This window comes from Schistocerca piceifrons, chromosome 4, assembly GCF_021461385.2.
Source record: "Schistocerca piceifrons isolate TAMUIC-IGC-003096 chromosome 4, iqSchPice1.1, whole genome shotgun sequence".
Classification (NCBI taxonomy): Eukaryota; Metazoa; Arthropoda; class Insecta; order Orthoptera; family Acrididae; genus Schistocerca; species Schistocerca piceifrons.
In genome coordinates this window covers 526,728,953-526,745,278 of record NC_060141.1, presented here as the reverse complement: position 1 = coordinate 526,745,278, position 16,326 = coordinate 526,728,953, and the positions used below count along the sequence as shown (strand labels likewise).

At 47.1% G+C, this 16,326-nt stretch overlaps 1 pseudogene; it reads left to right on the top strand.

The window, feature by feature from the left end:
* The first annotated feature begins 227 nt into the window (after positions 1-227).
* On the top strand, positions 228-345 carry LOC124796745 (annotated as a pseudogene).
* The last annotated feature ends 15,981 nt before the right edge of the window (positions 346-16,326 follow it).

Genomic DNA, 16,326 nt, shown 5'->3' with positions numbered 1-16,326 from the left:
CCCATCCCATACCCCAGCTGACATCCATGTGTTTGAGAGGTGACAATAATTTGCCGCTTCTGGGAAGTGTGGCATCACCGCACGACTGATCTGGCGTGATGCCACGCTCACAGGGAGTTATAGTACCGAGTGTGTAGTCAATAAAGAAGAGGAGTTTAGTATGGAAAGGCATTATGGCTAAATACTAAATATTTTCATTAATAATTAAGTCCTGTAGTTTAAATATTGCCAACGGCCTTGCCGCAGCGGTAACACCGGTTCCCGTCAGATCACCGAAGCTAAGCGCTGTCGGGCTGGGCTAGCACTTGGATGGGTGACCATCCGGTCTGCCGAGCGCTGTCGGGAAGCGAGGTGCACTCAGCCCTTGTGAGGCAAACTGAGGAGCTACTTGATTGAGAAGTAGCGGCTACGGCCTCGGTAACTGACCTACGGCAGGGAGAGCGGTGTGCTGACCACGTGCCCCTCCATATCAGCATTTAGTGACGCCAGTTGGTTCAGGATGACACGGCAGCCATTCGTTACCTTTCGGCCTTCATGGCCTGTACGGGAGGAGAGGAGTTTAAATGCTGATTTTAAGTATGTTTCCAAGGCAACTGAAAGATGACGGTAACTATGTTCCCCATGAATGGAGGTATTTTTTCTGATTAATAATATCCTATTAACAAGTTACAAATTATCGCCATGATGGTGCCTTTCGCTAAAACGGTGCCTTTGTATGTAGAAGCCCACCTTCACATGCAGAGATACGCCTTCTAGGTGATATTGGCGATAAAATATTGTCAGGGCCTAGGAATTCCAACCGTAGAACTCGCTGAAAACGGACGCTGTTAGAATGATTACTAAACGTAGTTCCATGGTCAGGGAACTGTTTTTCCCTGGATAGGAGTTTCCGAATAGGATCCTGAGAGAACAGCCACCTTCCCCCTTTAGTTAGCCTTCGAAGTGACAACACGCACTACTGCTATCTGCATAGCCAGTCACTAGGCCTCGTGGACAGGCCACAAAGGCGCCATGTTGGTAGAAGTTCTCCACAATGCTGAAACCTCGAAAGCTGCGACGAGTAGTCATTTCGATCATGTTATTACATATGAGTCGTGATAACGCATTGGATGATTTAAAAACGCTAGCACAAATTTATCATTCCCACCGAATCACAAGACCATCCATGTTAAGCACCCAGGAAACGCCAGATTATATGCAAATTGAAGATGGAGGAGGAGGGGAGAAAGGAAATGGAAAGGAAGGGATTACTGATGTCAGCTGGATTGGGACATTACGCGAAATCATTTGCGACGAGTGAAAATTCTAACTCAGGATCTCCTGCTTACTAGGCAGGTGCGTTAACCATTGCGCCACCCTGCGCACAACGCACTCGCAGTTGCGCGGACTAACTCGGCACCCTTCACAACCGACCCGCATTCCCACCGACCGCCACGTATCCGCAGTCCCTGCTCGCTACTCTTAGATTCCCGCAGGAGGTCGGACGTACTTGTGCATCTGCACTGAAGAAGGACATGTCCGAAAGAACAGACACCACGCCTTCATACACTACTGGCCATTAAAATTGCTACACCACGAAGATGACGTGCTACAGACGCGAAATTTAACTGACAGGAAGAAGATGCTGTGATATGCAAATGATTAGCTTTTCAGAGCATCCACACAAGGTTGGCGACTGTGGCGACACCTACAACGTGCTGACATGAGGAAAGTTTCCAACCGATTTCTCATACACAAACAGCAGTTGACCGGCGTTGCCTGGTGAAACGCTGTTGTGAAGCCTCGTGTAAGGAGGACAAATGCGTACTTTTCCGACTTTGATAAAGGTCGTATTGTAGGCTATCGCGATTGCGGTTTACCGTATCGCGACTGTTTGCAGAATATGGAATCAGTGGGTTCAGGAGGGTAATACGGAACGCCGTGCTGGATCCCAACGGCCTCGTATCACTAGCAGTCGAGATGACAGGCGTCTTATCCGCATGGCTGTAACGGATAGTGCAGCCTCGTCTCGATCCCTGAGTCAACAGATGCAAGGCAACAACCATCTGCACCAACAGTTCGACGACGTTTGCAGCAGTATGGACTATCAGCTCGGAGACCACGGCTGCGGTTACCCTTGACGCTGCATCACAGGCAGGAGCGCCTGCGATGGTGTACTCAATGACGAACCTGGGTGCACGAATGGCAAAACGTCATTTTTTCGGATGAATCCAGGTACTGTTTATAGTATCATGATGGTCGCATCCGTGTTTGGCGACATTGCGGTGAACGCACATTGAAAGCGTGCATTCGTCATCGCCATACTGACGTATCACCCGGCGTGATGGTATTTGGTACCATTGGTCACACGTCTCGATCACCTCTTGTTCGCATTGACGGCACTTTGAACAGTGGACGTTACATTTCAGATGTGTTACCACCCGTGGCTCTACCCTTCATTCGATCCCTGCGAAACCCTACATTTCAGCAGGATAATGCACGACCGCATGTTGCAGGTCCTGTACGGGCCTTTCCGGCAGAAAATGTTCGACTGCTGCCCTGGCCAGCACATTCTCCAGATCTCTCACCAATTGAAAACGTCTGGTGAATGGTTGCCGAGCAACTGGCCGTCACAATACGCCAGTCACTACTCTTGATGAACTGTGGTATCGTGTTGAAGGTGCATGGGCAGCTGTACCTGCAAAAGTCATGTAAGCTCTGTTTGACTCAATGCCCAGGCGTATCAAGGCCGTTATTACGGCCAGAGGTGGTTGTTCTGGGTACTGATTTCTCAAGATCTATGCACCCAAATTGCGTGAAAATGTAATCACATGTCAGTTCTAGTATAATATATTTGTCCAATGAATACCCGTTTATCATCTGCATTTCTTCTTGGTGTAGCAATTTTAATGGCCAGTAGTGTATAACGCCAGATTTTCTGTCTATTTATCAATAGGTGACGATACACCTCATTCGCTCGCCAAGTTATCCAATGCTTTTAATTGCCTGTTAGTTGCATCATTCAGTTATCCAAGCATTATCTGCAGGATTTATTCTTGTATTCAGGCTCCATGAATTAACCACTCTTCGCAATCTATTTCAGTATTATCAATATTTTTCGATCGATATGTACTGTACTGTACTCTTTAGGATCACAATGTGTGATTTAACTCGAGTTTGCCAATAAATACCACAGTAGTCTGAGTATGGTTGTGAAGCTCCCCTACTGTGCTGTAATTCTATGTGCAGCTTTAAATATGTGAATTGTAACTGAGCAGAAAGTCTGATCTTAGTTCTACCCTGCTAGTAGGAAATGAAGTCTGATACTTGGTGTTACGGTCGAGAAAGGAAGATACCCAACGCCTTTAACAGAACTTCTCCGGGAGGAGAGGCAGTGGAAATTATTAAGTCAGCCCGAGGTTTACAGCCTTTTTATACTGGCTCCCTGGCTATATTGTGGAATGCTAGCGTGGCTACAGCGACCTGGCGGTTCTTATTAAAATACGAAACAAGTAACGCAGAAATTTCGTCCAAAGGCAACACTGCTGGGTTCGTAAGTGGGGTTCACTTTGTGACACTACAACTAAAGCCAGCCTCATCACATGACAAGAAGCGCACTAAGTGCTCATGCTACATCAAATAATGAAGAATGAGGTTCCAATTAACTACACAATTAGACTGCTATGGAACATTGATACCCTCGGTACAATAAACACTCTTGTGTATTTCATTTCTTTATAATAACTGAAGAGCGGAAATGGAATACATTCTAAGTGCCACATATGACATTCGTCAGGAGAATGAAAAAACAATAAATTTGTGTTTTCAGATAACTGGTTTGTATCCAAAAACTTGAGAGGGTATCCTGAGACCACGGAATTATATTGCTCACCGCACCACCGCGAACAATAATGAGGCAAATTAGAAAACAAATACTTTATTAAAAACATTCGAAGTGCCGTACTAGGAAAGTGACTGGTTCTAAGTGCGATGAAGAACTATTTCACAATTTGATTCTCGCAATGAAGAAGCAGCAACCAGCCACCATTAACTACGATATTTATAGACACAAATAGCGCTCTTATCGATTTCGAAGCTACGGATTAATCTTGAGACGGATGTTGACTTTCGTACTACACTTCTTATTGTTTAAATTAATATACGGTTTTTTTTTCAACACGTAATGTAAGAAACAATAAATATAAATGTGAACAGCTATCTGAAGTTAACCCATAGGTTCAAAACTGGTAACGGCGCTATTTGTCTAAATAAACTGCATTATTAACAGAAGCTGGTTGCTGTTTTCTTCTTAGAACGAATAAACTTATATTTTGTACACAACCACGGTCTGAAAGTTATCAGTTTTCGACAAAGTGGCAGGAAGAAAGTTTTTGTTCGGCATTAATACTGCCCTATTACGTTTTGTTTGTGGTAATAAAGATATAGAAATACAGCGTTATGTTTTAACTGGTAGAACTGTAGTCAACAAACACCGCTGCTCATATCTTTTAAATTTGGGAACCCTAGAGGGAAGCACAGCTTGGCAGAAAGCTAACGCCCCATCTGCTAACGCATATTTGAAAGACTTTCTCCTTGGTTTGGTACCTGGATCAAGTCCAGGGTCCTACAACAGAGTACTGAGAATACAACAGAACTGGATACGCGTTTTGTGAAAAAAATGGGACGTTTTTCATTTCCACTCCTCACGTTTAATTCTATGTATACATAACGTTACAGATTTCCCTTCAAAGAAAACTCGGAGAGGAAACAGACGGTCATAGTTAGATTCCTTCGGACTACGGAAGTCTAACCTGGAATCTGATCTATGATAGGGTCATCATGAGATAAAAGCAATTTTTCCAAAATGGAGACAACCGTTAGCTGAAAATCTGAACAGCTCCTTCTTCTTAAAAGATGCTCCTTGATATGGAAAACGTACTCCTTCGTATTGGTCAGTGATTACACAGATTGGGAAACCTCTAAAGAACGAAGATACGGTGCACTTTATGCATGCCAACAGGTAGCACTTTGCCGTTACTTTTCTCAGCAATTGGGAAGAGGTCTAATTTTTTTGAGTTCGGAGTGGCCGCTCCGAGGTCATAAAGCTCCAGGACACGGCGGTCTCAACCCCCATTCTCCTCGTTCACACATCAGCAGCTGCATGTTCGCTAAACGCCTACTGTAATGTAACATACACTGACGTGCCAGAAGTCATTGGACAGCGATACGCACAAATACATATGGCGGCAGTATCGCATACTCAAGCTGTCATCTGTACTCAGGTGACTCATATGAAAAGATTTCTGGCGTGATTATGGCCGCACCACACGAGTTAACAGACTTTGCAAGCGGAATGGTAGTTGGAGCTACATGCATGGGACATTCCATTTCTGGAATCGTTAGAGAATTCAATATTCCGGGATACACGATGGCAAGAGTCTGCAGAGAATACCATATTTCAGACATTACCTCTCACAACGGACAACGCTGTCGGCGATGTGTTTCACTTAACGGCCGAGAGCAGTGGCGTTTGCGTAACATTGTCAGTGCTAACAGACAGGCAACACTGAATGAATTAACCGTGGAAATCAGTGTGGAACGTACGACAAACATATCCGTTAGGACAGTGCGGTGAAATTTCCCGGTAATAGCTTATGGCAACAGATCATCGATGCGAATGCCTTTGCTAACACCATGACATCGCCTGCAGCCCGTATCCTAGGCTTGTGACCAGATCGGTTGGACCCCAGACGACTGAAAAACCGTGGCCTGATCAGATGAGTCCCGATTTCAGTTGGTAAGAGCTGATGGTAGGATTCGAGCGTGGTACAGCTCCACAAGGCCACGGCCCTAACTTGTCAACAACGCACTGTGCAATTTGACGGTGGCTCCATAATAGTGTGCACTGTGTTTACATAGAAAGGACTGGGTTCTGTGCTCTGCTGCGCTAGTATTAGTCTTAGAAGTAGGAAAGGGGAATTTCAGTAAAGGCATGATTGGGCAACGAAGTCTAGGGCCGCTGGCAGTGTGTGGTAATAGTCAGCAGCCAGTAGGCCAGGTAGAGTAAACATGGTGCGGAGCTGCAGCGGCGTATTGCACGTACGATTTGTTTGGAGTGGAGCAACAGCGAGGCAGGGGATTGCAGCGTTGCTTTAAGTTATTGCGATGTATGAGGCGAGGCAGTAGGCCAGAGCCGGGAGTGGCGATGTCTAAGTGGCTGACGTATTGGAATTTACCGCTGCCATAGTTTCTTTCTCTCTCTGACATTGCAACAAAATCAAGGGGAAAAGCAGTATAAATAGTACGGCACTTTTAGTTTGAGAGGTGTGCCAGGTCAGTCGAGAGTTGGGTCGGAACTGTGCTGGTCTACACTTATAGGGGCCAGTCTGGCAGCGATGTTGTAAATATATTCTGTGTAAACTTGTGCTTTGTTTCTATGTACTTGTTCAGGCTGTATTCTGCTTCCGGCGGGACGGAACGGCAGCCGGATGCTTGGAGATTGCACTGTCTGCCTGAAGGAGGGCAGTGACAGCGGTCTGCAGCAGGTCCAGGACGGGCCACGTTCGCTTCCCACCTGGCGTACCGGGGTCCGGGGAAGGCGTACGCTGCGGGAGACGCAGCAGCGCTGAAACAGCGTTAGGGACGGAGGCAGGTGTTGCCATCCAGCAAACACCACTAGCGGCAAGTTGCGGCACGGTGTCCAGGAGGGTGCGGGTTCGAGTCAGATCCTGTCCTGGGAGCAGCAGTGGCCGAGGGTCACAGGTGGCCAGTACAACCGCCTTCTTCCCGTGGTCGGACAGAGCGGGCCAAACAGGGCGGAGGGCAGTGCGGACCAGGAAATGTAACAGTCTCCGGAATCGCGGCCAGTAGAGCGCGCCAGTCGGTACGGCTCTGCAGGCAGTGACAAGGCGAGCGCGGCTGACTTCCATCGTCGGTCAGCCTCGATGACTGCAGCAGCAGTGTCTGCAGTCCAGGAGTGCTAAGACGGCCGGACTCGCGGAACAGCCTGCGGGCAGCGCGCTGACATTATGCTTCCATAAACTAGCTGAATAAAGGAATACTTCTGAATACCGCTGTATCTCTCTGAACTGCCCCTTGACGCTATTGAACTCGCTCAGCCTCCTCACGAAATACGGCGCGATGGGTGCCGGCTTCAGCTCGGCCATCTGGAGTCTAGGGTTCGACTATTGATGAGCCGCAACAGGTCGAACTGAACTGATCACTGTCTGGAAATGGCTATGTTCAGCTACTTGGAGACCATTTGCAGCTATTCGTGGACTTCATGTTCACAAAAAAAGATGGAATACTTATGGATGGCAATGCACTATGTCAGCGGGCTAGAATTGATCGCGATTGTTTTGAAGAATCGGATCATTCTAGCGAATAATTTGTCCACCCAGATCGCCCGACATGAATCTCATCCAACATTTATAAAACATAGTCGAGAGGCCTATTCGTGCACAAAATTCTGCACTGGTGATTCTTTCACTGTTACGGACGACAATAGAGGCAGCATGGATCTATATTTCTGCAGGGGACTTCCAACGACTTGTTGAGTTCATGCCGAACGCGCGGGGTTGCTGCGAGGTCTAAGACGCCTTGTCACGGTCCGTGCGGCTTTCCCCGTCAGAGGTTCGAGTCCTCCCTCGAGCATGGATGTGTGTCTCGCCCATAGCCTAAGTTAGTAGTGTGTAGGCGTAGGGGCTGATGACCTCAGCAGTCTGGTATCATAAGACCTTACCATAAATTTCCAATTTTTTGAGTCCATGCCACGTCGAGTTGCTGCACTATGCTGGGCAAAAAAGAGTCCGACATGATATAAATAACTATTCCACTACTTTTGTCACCTCATTGTACACACCTGGAAATGGAAAAAAGAACACATTGACACCGGTGTGTCAGACCCACCATACTTACTCCGGACACTGCGAGAGGGCTGTACAAGCAATGATCACACGCACGGCACAGCGGACACACCAGGAACCGCGGTGTTGGCCGTCGAATGGCGCTAGCTGCGCAGCATTTGTGCACCGCAGCCGTCAGTGTCAGCCAGTTTGCCGTGGCATACGGAGCTCCATCGCAGTCTTTAACACTGGTAGCATGCCGCGACAGCGTGGACGTGAACCGTATGTGCAGTTGACGGACTTTGAGCGAGGGCGTATAGTGGGCATGCGGGAGGCCGGGTGGACGTACCACCGAATTGCTCAACACGTGGGGCGTGAGGTCTCCACAGTACATCGATGTTGTCGCCAGTGGTCGGCGGAAGGTGCACATGCCCGTCGACCTGGGACTGGACCGCAACGACGCACGGATGCACGCCAAGACCGTAGGATCCTACGCAGTGCCGTAGGGGACCGCACCGCCACTTCCCAGCTAATTAGGGACACTGTTGCTCCTGGGGTATCGGCGAGGACCATTCGCAACCGTCTCCATGAAGCTGGGCTACGGTCCCGCACACCGTTAGGCCGTCTTCCGCTCACGCCCCAACATCGTGCAGCCCGCCTCCAGTGGTGTCGCGACAGGCGTGAATGGAGGGACGAATGGAGACGTGTCGTCTTCAGCGATGAGAGTCGCTTCTGCCTTGGTGCCAATGATGGTCGTATGCGTGTTTGGCGCCGTGCAGGTGAGCGCCACAATCAGGACTGCATACGACCGAGGCACACAGGGCCAACACCCGGCATCATGGTGTGGGGAGCAATCTCCTACACTGGCCGTACACCACTGGTGATCGTCGAGGGGACACTGAATAGTGCACGGTACATCCAAACCGTCATCGAACCCATCGTTCTACCATTCCTAGACCGGCAAGGGAACTTGCTGTTCCAACAGGACAATGCACGTCCGCATGTATCCCGTGCCACCCAACGTGCTCTAGAAGGTGTAAGTCAACTACCCTGGCCAGCAAGATCTCCGGATCTGTCCCCCATTGAGCATGTTTGGGACTGGATGAAGCGTCGTCTCACGCGGTCTGCACGTCCAGCACGAACGCTGGTCCAACTGAGGCGCCAGGTGGAAATGGCATGGCAAGCCGTTCCACAGGACTACATCCAGCATCTCTACGATCGTCTCCATGGGAGAATAGCAGCCTGCATTGCTGCGAAAGGTGGATATACACTGTACTAGTGCCGACATTGCGCATGCTCTGTTGCCTGTGTCTATGTGCCTGTGGTTCTGTCAGTGTGATCATGTGATGTATCTGACCCCAGGAATGTGTCAATAAAGTTTCCCCTTCCTGGGACAATGAATTCACGGTGTTCTTATTTCAATTTCCAGGAGTGTATATGGACTTTGTCGTACCTGTGTTTAAGACTGTACCGTACGTAAAAATCAGACAGTTTTATTAAGTGACAGTCTTATTAACCAGGGACATTATTATAAAGACATTGACTGTCGACGGTTGTGGAACATGGTAGGGAAGCAATGGAAATAACTTTTTATTCTGCGTATTATTCAATAATTGGAGAAGAAATCGGTACTCACCACAGAATAATAGGTGAGTTTTAATCTTATCCACTGTCTTATCAAGTTACTATTAATCTTATAGAACAATTCCAGACCGTCTACGAGGACATGATGTCGGGGAGAACCTAACAGAGATCCCAATGAACCTGCACTACATACATGGTGACTCATCACGAATTTAATTACTGCGAAGTTAAAACTGTTTAGCTCTTCACAGAGGTAATTACAGTCGACGCTTGTTGAGGACATACGCCTGATTTTCACAACATGTTATACGATTTTTTTGGGCGGACTATTCAGCATTACAAAATACAACACCGAATACAATACGTCAAACTGAATAGAGAAACAAAAACAATAACAGGGAAGTATGTTGCTACGGTTATCACATTCGTCACCAGCCACTTTCCGCCTAGAGTCTCATTACAGTTTTGCTGTTCGTTGCCTTGGACAGTGACGGTTAATGATGCTCGCGCCGTTTTAACGCGGCGCTAGCAACCGTTTCGGACCTGAGCGTTATAGCAGCCTGATGGATGCTGCAAGCCCCCTTCAACATATCGCCATGTGGTAAGAAGATAATCCAACCCCCCCTCCCCCTTTTCGTCGTTTCGACCAAACTGAGCGCAATGATCTCTACGATCTATCTGTCATATCTTCGGTTCATAAAGGAACCTTTCCCGCAATAGTATCTTATAAAGTAACGGTACGTTGTCCGCCACTCTATAACCATTACGTTTGGTAACATATTTGCAATGCCGCTTTCCTTTTAAGTGTCAGGATTTTGTTTATGGGAGGCTGTAGTGAATTCTTGGCTGCATTCACACTTCGTGAAGGCTGTTCTCGGTAACGTGAAAGTACTTTCTTTTAATGAACACTGAGGTGCTTGAAGTCATGGAATACCTACGTCCGCCCCTGGTAGCTGAGTGGTAAAATAATTTCCAATTTAAAAAAATTTAAAAAAATAATAAAAAAAAGGAACGAGACGTCCCCCCCCCCCAAAAAAAGGGTAGCGTAAAGAAAAAAAAAAGTGGAAACGTGCTAACCTGAGAGAAAGCGTCTGTTATGGTTTGCGGTTCCAGTCTTGCTGACTGTAACGTTTTTATCCCTTCTGTGAAAGAGCTACAAGCCATCAGATCACACATCGATAAGGAAAAGAAAAAAAAAAGAGGTTCTAAGCGCTACAGTCTGGAACCGCGCGAAAAAAAAGTGGTCAGCGCAACGGAATGTCGTACCTAACGGCCCGGGTTCGATTCCCGGCTGGGTCGGAGATTTTCTCCGTTCAGGGACTGGGTGTTGTGCTGTCCTTATCATCATCATTTCATCCCATCGACACGCAAGTCGCCGCAGTGGCGTCAACTCGAAAGACTTGCACCAGGCGAACGGTCTACCCGACGGGAGGCCCTAGCCACACGGCATTTCCATTTCCATTGAATACCTACAAATATCGTGTCGGACCTTCTTTTGCCCACCGTAGTGCAGCAACACGACTTGGCATGGGATCGACAACTCGCAGGAAGTCCCCTGCAGATATAATGAGCCATGCTGCCCCTGTAGCTGTCCATAATTGCGATAGTGTTGTCGGTGCAGAATTTTGTGTACGAACCTCCCTGTCGATTACGTTCCATAAATGGTCGACGAGACTCATATCGGACGATCTGGGTGGCCAAATCATTCGCTCGATTGCCCTGAATGTTCTTCAAATAAATCGCGAACAACTGTGGCCCGATGACTTGCTAATTGTCATTCATAAAAATTCCATCGTTGCTTAGGAACGTGAAGTCTATGAATGTCTGCAAATGGTCTCCATGTAGACGAACATAACCATTTCCAGTCAATGATCGGTTCTGTTGGACAGAGGACCCAGTCTATTCCGCGTAAACACGGCCCTCAACATTATCAGACATCACCAGCCTGCACAGTGCATTGTTGACAACTTGGGTCTATGGCTTCGTGGGATCTGCACCACGGTCCAATTCTACTATCAGCTCTTACCAATCGAAATCGGGACTCGTCTAACGAGTCCACGGTTTTCCAGTCATCTATGATCCAACGTATGTGGCCACGAGCTTAGCAGAGGCACCGCAGGTGATATCAAGCTGTTAGCAAAGGCAGTCGCATCGGCCGTCTACTGCCAAATTTCACCGCACTGTCCTAACGGATACGTTCGCCGTTTGTCTCAAATTTAGTCCTGCAGTTATTTGACGCAGTGTTGCTTGTCTGTTAGCACTGACAAGTGAAGACCGACGGCCACTGTGTTGTCCGCGGTGTGAGGTAACTCCTGAAATTTTGTATTCTCGGCACACTCGCGACAATGTGGATCTTGGAATACAGAATTTCCTGACGAGTCCCGAAATCGGTTGTCCCACGCGTCTATCTCCAACTACCATTCCGTGTTCAAAGTCTGCTAATTCCCGTCGTGCGGCAACAATCACATCGGACATCTTTTGACATGAATCATCTGAGTACAAATGACAGCTCCGCCAATGTACTGTGCTTTTATACCTCGTGTACGCCGTACTACCGCCATCCGTATATGAGCATACGCTATCCCATGACTTTGTCACCACTTTGGTAACGTTACTCATTGGGTGTCGTTACTCCTTTCCACATCCCCAGTTCTGTAATTTACAATCCCCTGAAAGTAGGGACGAGTTCGAGTGCCCTGTACAGTCAAGACACACTTACCAATCATAATTATTTCCACGGACATGCACGAGATGGAAAAATTCCCCCAACCTTCAATTAAAAGAAATGACTCTCTGTCAATATAGTTACAACTTCAGCAAGTCATAACTTTCAGAACCTATCCAAAAGAAGAAAAATGATTTCTGTGCATTTGGAACAAGTACTTGGCAAGCCTGGAAATAAAGATGTAATCTTTGCGAGTATAAGTCCAAAACTTCACGCGTTTTTTTTAAAGTCCGAAATGAAGTAAGATTGAGATTTAACGTCCCATCGATGATGAGGTCATTAGAGGCGAAGTTCGGACTGGGGAAGAAACTGACAGTACCCCGAGTTAGCTTTCAGCGATTTAGGGAAACAAGGGAAAATCAGGATGCCTAGACGGGGGTATGAACAAATGAAGGAAATGTGATTGGTGCGGAACGACTTATAGGTTGTGATCATATACCGACTGAAGAAAAATCTCGACACCAAGAAGGAGTTTTGCGACATAAGCGAAAGTTCGTAGGCGAGTTTCTATTCGCGACAGTCGAATAAAAATAGCGCTAGTAGCGCCACTATGAGGATGCAAATCAGGTTTGCTTTAAATACGCACTGTAATGGTCGAGAGCACTAGTTATGTTTGAAGTTGGACGTAGTGAGTTGATGTTAGATAAAAATGCCTTTAAGGCGACAAGGACTCCATTATCAACACCTCACTGAGTTTGAGCGAGATGCTCCTCTGTGACACAACAAACTGTTACAAACGGGTTACTTTAAGGACAGCTCCGAACCAGAGGCCCTGTAGAAAGCATTCCACTGACCCCAAAACACCTCACTGTGTGACAAGCTCGCCCATATTTTATGTAAGTGGCCGGCCAATAACAATTTCCTGTGACATTCTTGTTGCTATGTTTCCCCTTTCCTTAGGTTTTACTTTCTTATGTAGCATTTTCCTTCTTTTCCTGCTTTCTTTGAGTGTGTGCATTAGTTTTCTTAGGTCTGTCCACATTCGTTCCTTTTAATGTGTGTCAGGGCGCTGATGACCTCGATGTTGAGCGCCCGTAAGCCCCAACACACCACCACCACCACCGAATATTGGCTGCTTCAGTGATGTCAAGTGAGAGTTCATTAGAGGGCAGAGTGGAAATCTTCTCTGTTTCCCGATGGAAGGTGGTTCTGCCTCGCCGCCGATGATGGCTGTGTGTTAATTAGAAGGAGACCATTTGAGGGCCTACAACCAACCTGTCTGCGTGCTAGATACACTGGACCTGCTTCGGGAGTTATCGTCTGGGGTACGATTTCGTATGACACCAGAAGCACTCTCGTGGTAATCCCACGCACACTGACTGCAAGTCCGTCCGTTAATCAGGTGATTCGATTTGTTGCGCTGCCATTCATGAACAGCATTCCAGTGTTGGAGTGGGACGGGGGGGGGGGGGGAGAGGGGAGGGGGCGGGGAGGGGGGGAGGTGTTCCGACAGGATAACGTTCACCAATATGCTGCTGTTGTAACCCAACGTACTCTACAGAGTGTCGGCACGTTGCCTTGATCCACTCTGTCTCCAGCCGACCACATATGGAACATCATCTGATGACAACTCTAGCGTCATCCACAAACAGTATTAACCGTCCCTGCGTTGACTGACCAAGTGCAACAGGCTTGGAACTTCATCCCGAAAACTGACATCCGGCACCTGTACACCACAATGCAGGCACGTTTGCGTGCTTGCATTCAGCATTCTGCCGGTTGGACCAGTTACTTATGTGCCAGCTTTTCACATTTGCAGTGGCTTATCTCGAGCGTTCGTTAACCTGTGATCTTGCAATGTTAATCACTTGTATACGTTACCTAGACAAATGAATTCTCGTAGTTTCATTACTCTACGTTAATTATTTTTGGAGTTGCGATTTTTTTCCGTCAGTGTATTTGGAACAGTGGTTTGCACTAGCTGAACTATTTGTAACGTTTTCAGCAGCAGCATGAGATGTCCTCACAGTCTCCATACGGAGTAAATACACACTTGAAAGATACGAAAATACTCGTCGCCAACTTTTCGATTTTTATCGGAGCTTATCTGATAAAAAAACAAACTACATAAAGCGGGAGGAGCAGCTGTTCTACAGTTGTCGGAACAAAATGAAATAGACGCTGAGTTTGCCGCCAACTGCTCTTTTTTAATCAGATATTATTTGACATAAAACAAACTACACCCAAATGGGTAGGACAATCTGTTCTGAAGCTGTCGTAACAAAATTAAAAAACCGTGGGTTGGTCGGAATAAATTTTTCCTACACAAGATTCATAAGCTGAATCAATAGCTTGGGTTAGCCACGTTGCAGAATTCATTTATTACCGGACAATATATAAGGAGAAGAGTTTGATCCCTCTAAATGTGAACATAAACAAGGTCATCTTCTGGCTACCGTTGCGTTTTACATTGAGGTGGTAAAAGACATGAGACAGCGATATGAACATATTCGGATGGCGGTAGATCGGGTACAGAAGGTATAAGAGGGCAGTGCAGTGGCCGAGCTGCCATTTATACTCAGGTGATTCATGTGAAAAGATTTCCGACGTGATTGTGGCCGAATGACGGGAATTAACAGACTCTGACACATTGGACATTCCATTTCGGAAATCGTTATGGAATTCCGTAAGCCGAGATCCACAGTGTCGCGAGCGGGCCGAGAATACCAAATTTCAGGCATTACTCCTCACCAGGTACGACGCAGTTGCCGACGGGTTTCACTTAACGATCTAGAGCAGCGGCGTTTACGTAGAGTTGTCAGTGCTAACATATAAGCAACACTGCGTGAAATAACAGCATCACAAATCAATGTTAGACATACAACTAACATATCCGTTGGGAAAGTGCGGCGAAATTTGGCGTTAATGGGGTTTAGCAGCAGACGACCGACGCAAGGGCCTTTGTTAAGGGCACAACATTGCCTGCAGCACCCGGCCCTTGACCGTATGAGTTGGACCATAGACGACTGGGAAACAATGTCGTGGTCAGATTAGTCCCGATTTCAGTTGGTAAGAGCTGACGGTAGAGTTTCAGTGTAGCGCAGCTTCACGAAGCCATCGACTCAAATTGTCAACAATGCACTGCCCAAGTTGTTGGTGGCTCCATAATGGTGTGAGCTGTTTTTGCATGGAATGGACTGGGTCCTCTGCTCAAGCTGAACCGTCCATTGATTGGAATTTGTTATGTCCGACTACTTGGAGCCCATTTGCAGCCATTGATGGACTTCACGCTCCTAAGCAACGGCGGAATTTTTATGGGTGACAATACGCCATATCACCGGATCACACAACATTCTGGACAGCTAGAGCGAGTGATTTGGTCACTCAGATCCCTCGGCGTAAATCCTATAGGACGTAGTCGAGAGGTCAGTTCGTGCTCAAAATCCAGCACCGGCGATACTTACGCAATTGTGAACGGCTACAGAGCTAGTATGGCTCAATATTTCTGCAGGGGACTACCGACTTGTTGAGTCCACGTCACGCCGCGTCGCTGCACTATGCCATGGTATAAGGAGGTCGGACACGATATTGGCAGATATCGCCTCAGTGCACTCTGGTCACCAGAGCAGTCCCAGTAGGCGATATCTGGCGGACACAGGTGTTACTGAACTCTGGGCTTCGCTCAACGGAACCATTTGTCTGGCAGGTCCAATAAATTAACAGTGAGACGCCCTGCTAAACCTGCAGGACAGGACAGGTAGTTTAAATTGTAGAAAGGGGCCAAAATAATCAGCTGTCAGTTACACTCGAACATACAACTTTATTTATTTAACTAAAGAGCAAGGAAAATTTAAAAAAACACACAGCATTAAAAAAAATGGCTCTGAGCACTATGGGACTTAACATCTATGGTCATCAGTTCCCTAGAACTTAGAACTACTTAAACCTAACTAACCTAAGGACAGCACACAAAACCCAGCCATCACGAGGCAGAGAAAATCCCTGACCACGCCGGGAATCGAACCCGGGAACCCGGGCGTGGGAAGCGAGAACGCTACCGCACACAGCATTAATTATTGGAACTTAATTATCAGCTGAATGCGCCATACAATCTCATGCCTTAAGGGCAAGACCACTTTAATTTAAAATCGGCTAAAAGCCAATAACTTAAGACTCAAACCAAAATCAGAAATGTAAAAGGCAGAAGGCCTTATCTTAAATCAGTTCTTTCAATTAGGATGAAGGCCCAAACAA